General features: G+C 49.0%; 1 non-coding gene across 1 annotated transcript; it reads right to left on the reverse strand.

Moving 5' to 3' along the window:
- Positions 1 to 2,203: 2,203 nt before the first annotated feature.
- LOC126519769 (5.8S ribosomal RNA) lies at positions 2,204 to 2,356 on the reverse strand. The gene has a single exon (XR_007596667.1). It is a non-coding gene; the product is annotated as a 5.8S ribosomal RNA (ribosomal RNA).
- Between the last annotated feature and the right edge of the window lie 10,074 nt (positions 2,357 to 12,430).

Raw genomic sequence — 12,430 nt, forward strand, 5'->3', positions numbered from 1 at the left:
AGCTACCACGGCGCCGTTTTTCCATCCACTTTCTTGTGTATTTATATTTTACTACTAGAACGAACTACTACTACTAGAACTAGATCATTCCCCACCTGCGGCAAGTTGTTTTTTTATCCACTTTCATTGCTATTAATTTATAATTTCTTTCATTCAATTAGTAAGTACAAGTAATCTTCCCTATCTTGTATTTGGTGACTTTGCTTGTTGGCTTCTCATGATATGATTATTAAAAATCGCGCCCCTCGGTTAACCCCCTTTCTTAATCCTCCTTCATTACTGCTTCTGTTTGCAGGATAAGAGTTCACGCTGTATTGCACACTATCAAAGAACAATAAGGCGAGAATAATGTTAATTTGTTGTTTTAGAAAAAAAATTCGCACTTCAATTGACCGGAAATTATTAAGGTGTACATACTGTCTTAACATATATGACTGAAGAAAGGACATCTAGATGAAAAATACAATGACTTCAGCTACAACGTGTCTATGAAGGCAAATTCATGCAGTCAAACTGCTTTTAGTGCTGATGTTTGAGCTGGTAGGATATCTGAAAAGTGATAGATGTCTTAAGCAGAACATTTCGACGGCTATTATAGTGCTGCAGGACATTAACTGGACCTCTCCTCCACTTGCACACCAATGCATACGCAGCACACCCAGCACAGTTGGAAAGGCAGTTGCTCTTCGTGCGTTTGTTGGCAACCTGGTTCCTGCATAAGAGAAGGGGTTGGTAATAAACATACAATGACGTTAAAAAAGGCCCATGAACACTACCTTAGGTACTGTATTCGTTGTCTTTAGCTTACATTTCGTAATAATACATTCGTTTAAGAATTTTGTGTTCCAGAGCGCGATATTTTTTTACATTAATTAGCTCATACTGTTTTTATTTATTTTTATTTGCAAAAAAAAAAGACATCTTTCGGCTGGTACCGACATACAGCGATCTAACACTTAACACTTAAATAATGAACCCTATAGAGAGCTGGGATGTTCGCAAGAAAGGTGTACGAGATATATCTGCTACCACTTGCTAGCACAGTCTGTATTAGGAGCTGTCACTACATTGCTACACCTTCATTTATCGGAATAAAAAATGGTGTGATGTACAACAACTCCACTCTGTTGTATTGTTATTCTGTCTTTTTTATGCGAACAAAACATTACATTAACCTGTGTATACGTGCAGGTATAATTCTGAATGCCATTTCATGGTCGGTGACTTCCTCGTTGAGCTCGGATCTTCATAGGGATGACAAGCTAATTAAAGTGAATGGTTTGAAGCAAGGATTACTAATTATTGCTTACGACTTTAAATTGCACCAACCGCACATGGTCAGTGCGAAATTACAGTACATTTCTTATTTTCCTTAGCGAAACTAGCCGCATCAAATTAAAGAAAATTGCAAAAATTAAAGTGAGCTCACCTGCTCGTTTACAGAGATGCTCGCTTTGCTGCGGTGTGCTTCGCCGTCCTTCGATTAGCGTAGGCAGTGATGATCTGCCCGAGTACAAACAGCGCCGACGGGGCGACTTACGGCGCTCGCGCAGGCAACACAAGCACACAGGCAATACACGCACTAATAACGGGAATCTTCGTAGCTGTTTTCTTTTTACAAGTTCGAAGTCCGCCGCAGTTATGTATCGCGCCGTGCTTGAACTGATGCGGCTTTCTACGATGAGTCGCGAGAAACACATGAATGCACTGACGCCGATAGTAGTTTCGGAGCGCTGGCACGAAGAATACCCGTGTGCAGGTCATCAATTGGCTCATGCACGGAGTAAGACGACAGTCACTGCACTAGCTCGCAGTTTTCTTGACAGGACGACCGATCTGTCTCGGCGCCGCAGTGAAACGATTTCGTTGCCGATGCGCTCCAGACGACGGCACCAGTTCCTAAAACGTAGCCCTTGAGAATGCGCAGCACGGTTAACCCAAGAAAAGTTACGGAGGCAACTGGCGTCCATCGGAAAAAGCTGACGAGGCGAGCGACAGATCGCAAGGCAGCCATGTTTACGCACTAACTTCACTCGAGGAGCGATTCAAAGTAGCTGCGAGGCTACATTGAGATTCTGGAGTAAAGCGCTCGAGCTTTCCTTCACTCAAGGCGCGTTTCAAGTGGAGGGCGATTTGTGAAATGAAAAACCGCCCACAAGAAGCATTTCGAGTGGAGGGTCAAGTCGAGGTGCGTTTGTGAATACGGGGGTCAGACAGACGAAGCCAAGGGAAGACCCAAGGCCGCAATGTGCGTTCAAAGAATCAGTGCTCAGTGTGTCCTGCAATTCACACCAAGTCTCGCAGCTGGCTGCGTTCTTCATCGACTCGAGAACCGAGTGATCCACCGCTCAGAGTAGTGAAAAATAGTTTGTTCAATTCAGTACAGTACAACCGGTGTTTTAGGCACGTGGCGTCTTCCTGTGTGTGTTTTCGAAGAGCGCCTTTCGGCGTGCGCTCCTTCCCTTCTCGCTCTTTCTGCGGCCGCGTCTCAGCAGCTGAAAGCCTAATGGCACTCCACTCCTGCTACTCGCGCGTGTGTTTTGCGCCCACGCCTTCCTCGCTTGCCCTCGAGGTAACCTACGCCGTTTGCGCGCACTCGAAGCCGGTTTTACCTGCCAACCATCCACCGGACCCGTGTGTCTCGTGTGCACGTTCACATCGCTCCACGAGAAATTGCAAAAAGCGACAGAGCCATGTGTGGGGCTAAGCCACTGTGGAGACTTTAACGGCTACACGGCCACGGGCAGGGTTTCACCCCCATCGACGTGCTTCGCTTAAGTCAGCAGTAGGTTCCTTGAAGGGCCTCAAAGACACACACACTTTCGCATCGGCAGATCGCCGCAGGATAACCGCTGCTGATCCAACAGCCGACTTGAGAAGAAAGCCAAGAGCCCGGCGCGCGTACTCGCGCAGCTCTCCAAAACCACTCGGCCAGTGCCAGGGACGGCCCCTGCGCCGGAGCCACAACAAGTCTACTTGAGGCGGAAGACGAAGCCAGCAAGGACCTGGCCGCAAGTGTGTTCAAATCGGGGACTACAGTCCCTCGTCTGTCCGTACTTCCTCTTTCGACGTGCGGCGCCTTCCCAAAGCGCACAAGTCCGCTAACCGCAGAACGCTTCCGACGTAGCAAAGCCGCGTTTCCTTCGGTACTTCGCAGCAACGCCGCCTTTCCCTCGGCGGCGGGCGAATAGCCTGCAGACGTCGTCGCATTAAACCGCGATCTCGACACCTCGCGCGTCACGAGCAGGAGCCGACCGGCAGCCTCCGGCCCTTTCGGACTCGGTGGCATTTGCCGCGGAGGACGGGAGAGCACTTTAGGCCACGGTTCCTTCCGTACTTGGCAGCCGCACCCTCATACCGACAGTTCCATGACCGACCGAGCGCCACACCGTTCCTTTAGTACTTGGGCGGCAACAAAGTCGGGTCGTTACTCCATGCTCGCCGCAGGAAGCGACCGGCAGCCGCCAGCCTTTTCAGACTCGGCAGCGTTTGCCGCGGAGGACGGGAGAGCGCTCGCGCCACGGTTCCGTGTGTACTAAGCGGCAGCGGCATTAGCTCTCGACCGTCAGTTCCTTGACCGACCGCACGCTTCGCCGTTCCCCTCGTACTGGGCAAAGCAGCAGGTCGGGTCGTCTTACTCCTATTCCGCGCAAGAGCGCCGAAGCGGACAGAAAGCCCACCCAGTGTGCGTTACGCCGTTTCTACCCGCGGGCGTGGCCAAGCCAACCGTCCAAGGTTGCAGCCGGCGTCCACTGGGCGCAACAAATTTGGCACGGGGCGACCCTCAAAATTCAGGCAATCCCTGGCATGTTCGGGTATAGCCGTCCCTGCGTCCAAGCGGGGCCAGCGGCGGAAAGCGTCGGGCGCAGCGAGCTGCTGCACCCACACGGGGTAGAAACAATGGGGCTGGTCACCCTTCACAATCCGGTAATGATCCTTCCGCAGGTTCACCTACGGAAACCTTGTTACGACTTTTACTTCCTCTAAATGATCAAGTTTGGTCATCTTTCCAACAGACCGGCGCAACCGAAAGGCCGCGCCGGACATCGGTCCGAAGACCTCACTAAGTCATTCAATCGGTAGTAGCGACGGGCGGTGTGTACAAAGGGCAGGGACGTAATCAACGCGAGCTTATGACTCGCGCTTACTGGGAATTCCTCGTTCAAGGGGAACAATTGCAAGCCCCTATCCCTATCACGAAAGAAGTTCCACGGGTTACCCAGTATTTTCAGACAGGGATAAAGACACGCTGCTTCCTTCAGTGTAGCGCGCGTGCGGCCCCGGACATGTAAGGGCATCACAGACCTGTTATTGCTCTGTTTCGTGCGGCTAGGAGCCGCTTGTCCCTCTAAGAAGGTTGTAAGGTGCTGGGAACCCCGCACCTATTTAATAGGCTAGAGTCTCGTTCGTTATCGGAATTAACCAGACAAATCGCTCCACCAACTAATAACGACCATGCACCACCATCCACCGAATCAAGAGCTCTCAATCTGTCAATCCTCCCAGTGTCCGGGCCGGGTAAGTTTCACCGTGTTGAGTCAAATTAAGCCGCAGGCTTCACTCCTGGTGGTGCCCTTCCATCAATTCCTTTAAGTTTCAGCTTTGCAACCATACTTCCCCCGGAACCCAAACACTTTCGTTTCCCGGAAGCTGCCCGCCGAGTCATTTGAGTAACTCAGGCGGATCGCTGGTTGGCATCGTTTATGTTCAGAACTAGGGCGGTATCTGATCGCCTTCGCACCTTTGACTTTCGTTCTTGATAAAAGAAAACATTCTTGGCAAATGATTTCGCAGTAGTTCGTCACAATGAAGTGCACCAAGAAAGGACCGGCATGATGTTCAGTCCGAGCCGTCGCATCGAGTTGATGCATTACTCGTCTGGAACTGAGATCCAACTACGAGCTTTTTAACCGCAGCAGCTTTAGTATACGCTATTGGAGCTGGAATTACCGCGGCTGCTGGCACCAGACTTGCCCTGCAATTGATCCTCGTTAAAGGATTTAGAGTGTACTTGTTTCAATTACGGGGCCTCAAAAGAGTCCCATAGTGTTATTTTTCGTCACTACCGCCAGGTGCCGGGAGTGGTAATTTGGGCGCCTGCTGCCTTCCTTGGATGTGGTAGCCGTTTCTCAGGCTCCCTCTCCGGAATCGAACCCTGATTCTCCGTTACCCGTAACAACCATGGTAAGCAAGTAACCTACCATCGAAAGTTGATAAGGCAGACACTTGAAAGAAACGTCGCCGGCTCGTGGCCATGCGATCAGCACAAAGTTACCCAGAGTCACCACACAATACGGGCCGAAACCCGATCGATCTTGGTCTAATAAAAGCACCCGTCGTCCAAAGGGCTTCAGGCTCGCTGCATGTATTAGCTCTAGAATTGCCACAGTTATCCAAGTAGGAAGAAACGATCTAAGGAACCATAACTGATTTAATGAGCCATTCGCGGTTTCGCCTTATTTCGGCATGTACTTAGACATGCATGGCTTAATCTTTGAGACAAGCATATGATTACTGGCAGGATCAACCAGGTAATCGTTCAACTGCGCGTCCAGCCTTTCAAGCAGGCCGGACGCCGTTTTTGCGATGGCGAGGCCACCTTCAGGCGCCCCAACACGCTTCGTTCTCGCAAAGGGTAGCACTTTGCACAGTCCGAGACGACGGCGTTCGAGCTCGCTACGGCGCCCTCCCCGCAGGGCCGGGTATCGCCACGTGGCAAGAAGCACGCAACATTCTCGATAGACCGGTTGTGTCGACTCGATCGTGGCTTGTGGTTTCTCTCGAGCCCGCAGCACTGGTGGACCGACCGACACTTCCAACGTAGCCGAGACGACAAAGCCGCTAGGCGACGGGTCACGCCCACGCCTTCGGCGCTTTCGTATTGACTCGTCCGAAGACGATGCGGAACACACTTCAATATCGTGGAAAAAGCGTCGTCCGACAACCAGCCCCTAACGCATCAAGCGGATGAGGCTGCAGACGTCAGCTGTGGGATCCATGGGAGCGATACCGGGGACACGCTTGACGGGCACGAAGCCCGCCGCATATCAAACACCCAGGTCGCTTTGGGGGCGACTGCTCCCTGGGGCCCCCATATAATAGCAGCGATAAGTACCCAGACCTCCGTGGGGTCGTACTCGTGCCACTTTCGACGAGCGTTTGGCGAAAATCGTGCCGCCTCGTAACGCCGCGAGCAAGATTGAAAGCTTACGTCGGCAGCACAATGCCGAAGTCGTGAAAGCGCAGCGCGTCCACCGAATGCGCGAACGGCAATTTCTCACCAATGGCCAGTACGGTTTCCTGAACAATCGCCTTTCTGTCGCCTTACGGGGGGGGCCCCGGCCGATCGATTCGAGGCACCCTAGAGTGGTCCCTTTGCCATTTCCGAGCACGAGTGCGAACAGTGCAGGCGGCGTGCTCGACGCCCCGGCTGACGTCGTTTCGGACTTTGTCTCTTCGCGTGCTCGCGGCAACGTCGCGTCCAACGACGACGTCTGCGCGGTTCTTTCCCGGTTCCCGGCGTGCTATAGTGCAGCCCTCTGCAGGGTGACACCGATTCCGTCTGGGCCGTGCGACGGCTTGTACGCAAAAGTTAGGTCAAAGGCGTCGCGCTCCCACCGCCCCGGCACACGTGGTTTCGGACTTTGTCTCTTCCAGCGCTCGCAACCACGTCGGGGCCGACGCCGACGTCTGCGTGGTGTTTCAACGAATGCCGGCGCGACACAATGCAGCTGCGTGCGGGATGTCAGCGATTCCGTCGTGGCCGTGCGGCGGCTTGTACGCAAAAGTTGCGTCAAAGCGTCGCGCTCGCACCGCCCCGGCACACGTGGCACACGCTCGCAGCGATGTCGAGGCGATCGCTGACGTCTGCACGGTTTCCGGTGTGCTACAATGCAGCAGTCTGCCACACGACACTGCTTGGTTGCCGAGGCCAGCACAGCAATTTACTGAAGCGAGCGCATTGCGCCCAGGCGGCAGCGGACTTTGTGCTTTAGGGAGTGCTCTTGCTGTAAAATTTGAACGGCTGCAGCTGCGCGAAGCAAGTGTACTTATTTTCTCTCTCTCTCTCTGCCTTTGAGGCGACTGTAATTTTACTTTAAATTCAACTGGAGGCGGGAGCAACCTGATGAGAGTAGGTGGACTTCGGCACATGTTGTAAAGTAGGTGGACTTCGGCACATGTTGTAATTTAGAAATTGCTTTCAAGCTTTGAGGACATACACCTTCGCGCCATCTGCTTTCCCCGTCTCTTTGGCACTTTATAGTGTGTGCTGCATGCTCTGCATTCCAAAGAAACACGCCTGTGTCTCTCCCTCTCTCACGTTCTTCTTTTTGTAGCTGCTCCTGTAGAAGATGCTATGCTCTTTAGTCGCTGTAACATAGAGTGCTTGCACAAGCCAACAACCTTTGCGTGTTTTTTTTTCTCTCTTCCCAAGACGTTTCTGCCATTATTCTCATGCTCTCGTTCTTAGTATGCAATGGAGTGTGAGCTCGCGCCATCTATCTTTCTTTCTGTATGGCAAAGTCAGCAGGTTTTCCTAGTCCCGTACACACATGGCGCCACTGCGTTTTCGCGCCAGTTTCGAACGACCTCGCTGTACTCGTGTTTCTCATTTAAATGTTTCAAAGTGGTTTGCGAAAGGGGGTGGTTCTTGTACAAGGCGGAGCTTTCCAGCTGCGTTTAAGCTATGCTAGCATGTGTGCGTGTGTATATATATATATATCTATATATATATGTACACACACACAGATATATACATGCATATATACATACACACACACACACGGTAATGGTAAAGATGTTGAGGTAGCACTTTTTTTTTTACAATGCCTGTGTTTCAGATGGCGATCTTTCTCCCCTCTATGTTTCCGGTTGGAAGGAGTGTGCAGCGTTTTCTATATTTATTTTTTCATTCACTTCTATGTTGCTCGTCTTCGTACATGGGGCATGCTAGCTAATTCTACCGGTCGATTCGACACGTTGCGATCCACGCCGGCCGCGTATTTGGAACATCCAGAAGGGACAACGCATGGCAACCGCAGCGCCACGCTATTGGCTGCCGGCTGCGGGGACGCGCCGTGGCGTCATGCCTAACAACGTACTCTTAGCACCAGCGGTTTCGCGTAGCTTGTTGTGGGTCGTGGCCAACGCCGTGGCCAACGTTTTGTCGTGGCTGTCACGCAGACGCGGCTACGTGAAACTGGCGTAACTGTGTGCTGGCGCCACGGAGGAAGGAAACTAAGGAGAGGCCCTACCCCCTCCGCGCGCTAGGAGAAAAGTGTGGCGGAAATGACGTAGTAGGTTCTCATTTTTTTGCTGCTTTTTTATTTTTTCTGTTGTATGGCCACGCCTTTTGGGCCACAATGGCGGCGCTGTTATGGTTTTGAGCGCTCACACGTGTTGCTCTGGTAGGTTTCGGGCCGCGGCAAAGGCGCTGAGTGGGCGGGTTTACGTTAGTTACCCTGTCTTGTTGCGCTGTGTTACCTGCACCGTGCTGTGCCAGATGTTGCGCGAGCGCGCGCGCTCCGCGCGCGACACCACGCGCAGCGCGGCGTGGTTTCGCGAAAGATGTAAACAAGAGAGGAGGGTGGCCCAAAAGGCGGAGCATCGCCATGAGCAACGCCAAATTCCGGCTTCACTTTTGTTTCACAAAGAGTGACGTCAGGGCCTCTCCTTAAGCCTGTTTCACATGATGCGATTTTCGTCGCACCGGAAGTGCGATTTCCGTCGTTTGCGATGAAAATCGCAGTCGCAGTGCCGACCCCCCGATTTTCGGCTGCGACCAACCGGTTGGTCGCACAGTCGCACCGTCGCACCGATCGCTGCGATTTTCCGTCGAAATTGCGCGGAGAGCTGTCAACGGAGCTATTTCGCCGGTTTGTTTTGGAAAATGGCTTCTGGCACGACAAGTGCAATGCGCGGAGACGTGGATTGTCGAATTCGGTACGTACGCGAAGGGAGAATAAAAAACTTGTACCGCATATTCGATTCTCCCATTTATGTACATTTGTCGACACGGTACGTAGCAAATAAAGTGCATTTTCACGTTTGCTTCGTACGCCTTTGTGTGTTGTCAGTGCTAGGAGGTGTTCGATCCCCAGCAGACGACGAGGTCGTCACAATTTTCTTTTGTTGAGTAGCATGCAAAAATCGCGCTTACGGAGCAGCTTGAATTATTTCAACCTCGGCAAGGGCAAATGACAAGACAGCAAAGTACCCGAAGTTTCAACGTTGCGCTGAACGCGGTACCGTTCAGTTGCATTTTCTTGTCGGTTTTCAAGCATGAATTTCCCGATTCATCTTGAAAGCTTATCTTGCCTCTTATTAAATTTGACAGAGCAAAAGTGTAAGCTGTCGTAATGAATTTGCTACGATAGCATTAAATCCGTGGCTTGAATAAAATATTACATGCGCATTAAGTTGCACCTCTTCTCTGGAGAATTTTTTTTCCTTGCTCAGAAACCAATAAACATTGACTATGTTGCGGACTTTGTATCCTTACTGCATCTGTATGAACACTTGCTCTGCAAGTAATTAACTGTACAGCTAGTAGATTAAGTAAATTGCTTGCTATAGTGGCACATTGACAACGTACCCTCTTGCACAATCATGTAGAACTCGTGCAACAATGCGAAAACGAGGCAAACGGCCTGTTCTTGTGGGGATAAAACAGTATAAAACGACACGCTGAAGAAAAGTAAATCAAAACTGTGCAGTGAAGTCAGCCAGTAGAAGCAGTTCTTGCACGTTCACAGCTGATCAAGTGTGCAGAAACATTCATGCCTTACATGTTTCTAGTAAGTTTCTAATAAGTTTGTGATCACATATATTAGTGTGTAAACCCATGTAACGATATCCGCTGCGATTACTATCTTTATAAGCAATGAACTACCATGCTACTTGCAAGAACATATATCACCCGAGGATTTTAGAACAAATTTCTGCATTTCAACTATACACAACATGTGGTTTATTCAATAAAAGACCACAAGCTGGGCTTGTTTGCAGTGACAAACTTATTCCAAACTTTACTTACATACAGGCAAGAAAAAAAATTATAGACAGACATATCGTTCTTCAATTTGTTCACCTGCCACTGTGGCTATAGCATTCTGCTGCTAACACAACGCGAGGGGTTGATTTGCCAGCCATGGAAGTCGTATTTTGGTGGGAGTCATAGGTGAAAAACAAAAAGCTCTTGCACTTAGATTTAGTTCATCACCTTTCACTGAACCCTTACACTTCAAGATACTATTGCATAGGGGGGCATGCTTATGCACCAATAGAAAGCAAAGGGCAGAATTGTAAAACAACCATCTTTCGTGATAATTCGAGTGTGTAAATATTCATTGGATCAATATGTATTGTTCAACAGCACTGCACAAATAAGCATGATCAGGTATAGCAAGTAGGAAGCTGGTTCTACAGATGTATAAATGTCAAGGCATGAATGCTCATGCTACGTCGCCCACATAGCACAAAGAAAACCTTTTTCAAGAGTTGTCCCTTCTGGCAGATATGAGTGGGCCATAAGCAGCAGAAACTTTATTGCAGGACATTGTGTAATACCGCTTATGAAGGAATGAAGAGAGTGAAGAGGCTTTTAACAGCAGTACCTCATGCTACTCTAATAAGAAGAACGATGAGCAAAAACATTTCTGGTAGAGCACTTAAACAGTAAATTTCTGAAAGACAGAAAATTCCAGGTGAGAGTTGGAGGTACATTTGGCCCACACACACCAACAACGCGGGCATACTACAAGAAACACTACAGCCTATGGTGTATTACAGTCTGTGGGAAAGCTAGCTTATACAGAAATCAAGAATGATGCAACAAGCCCTCAACAACACTGCAGACTTTCTTGGCCAGTCTGGCCTCTCGCTTTCTGATAAGTCAGCTCATATCGACGGCGGAAAAAAAAAAAAGACTAGAATCAAGAGCTGCCCGAGATTACACATTGTGATCCACATAGCTGGACAAATATGCCTGCAAGTCAACATCTACAAATCCTCAGCTAGTGTAAGCCCATGACGGCAGAGCCAGCACGTGGGTGAAACAATTATGCAATGCCTGGACGCAACTTCCACACCTGGTGAAAAGAATAATCTCGAAATAATGGGGGTGTATGAGTGGATACTATGGAAAATCACAGATGCTGTGCTTGTGTCCAAGGTATAGTACGGTATGAATTACCAGCAGCACACAAAAAAGGCAACTGATCGAATACAGGCATCAGGCAGTAATAATAGGTCTTTCCAACTTTACCATGCTTGAAGACCTCTATGAGAAAGAGCTAACGAACAAGCACCTAGACAGAGTAGAGTTGCAGCCTGCAGCAAAATTCTTTGTCTCAAGAGCTCAGAACCTCGTCCCAACATACTATGCCAACTAGCATATGAGATGCAAAGATGACTACCGCTCCCTTCAGAAACACAACCTCGGGAGTACCTGAACTTGAAACACAACAGGCCCATATCGTGAAATATGGGGGCAAAAATTAGGCCAGGAGACTATATGCAACTGCCAAACACACAGAGGAGGTTGCTAATCATGAAGATGCAAGCAAACATAAGGCACATATAGTACAGTGATCTGGCAATAGCAGTGTAACAGTAGTATGACACTACATAAAACTAAACCCCATGTAAGTGAGTACCACTCCAGGTCATCCTACACCTGTAAAAACTGAAATGAAAGCATTCAAAGCAGCACTTGTAGTGCAGATTACACCCTGTACAACACCCTGCATGGATTCACCAGAAACTGTCTGGGCCAGCACATCATACAAGATTGTCAGGAAAATCAGGAGATTGACACGCGACTTGCAAGCACATGGCCAGAAATTAAATTACAGGATACATAGCCATGCAGATATTCCAGGACACAAGCGGGCTTATAAGCCCGACATAATAACTGAAAACTAGATGAGTTTGTGTGTATTCATTATTAACTAAAGCGCAACAGATTTCCCCAGAAAAAGAAATACATCTTTGAAGGATAGATAAAAATTGGTGCTTGATGCAGCTTGATGCAGCCAAACATAAATAAAAATGCTACAGAAAGAAAATAGAGAAAAATTCCAAGTGCAGGAAAAAATCATTACAATTGCCAATCCTGCATGCCAGCACCTTTCAAGAAACACTGTTGTTATTCCAATAGACAGACTGACAGCTTGCTGATAGCAAGCACATTCTTCCAGTTCCATGCCATTGGGAAAAAAATGAGTTTCCTGGAAGGTAGCCACATGCACACTTGGTGATCACAATGTTCTTTTTCCCTGGACTTGTATATCTATACGTATTTTCTCCCTTTCCTGCTTTTATGTTTGGTTTCATCAAGCACAAGTCTTTATCAGGTTTTATTGCTGTACTACTTTGTGGTAACCTTTATAGATCACTGCATTTTCACAATAAACCTTTTAATTAGAAG

The sequence above is a fragment of the Dermacentor andersoni genome, chromosome 10 (assembly GCF_023375885.2).
Source record: "Dermacentor andersoni chromosome 10, qqDerAnde1_hic_scaffold, whole genome shotgun sequence".
NCBI lineage: Eukaryota > Metazoa > Arthropoda > Arachnida > Ixodida > Ixodidae > Dermacentor > Dermacentor andersoni.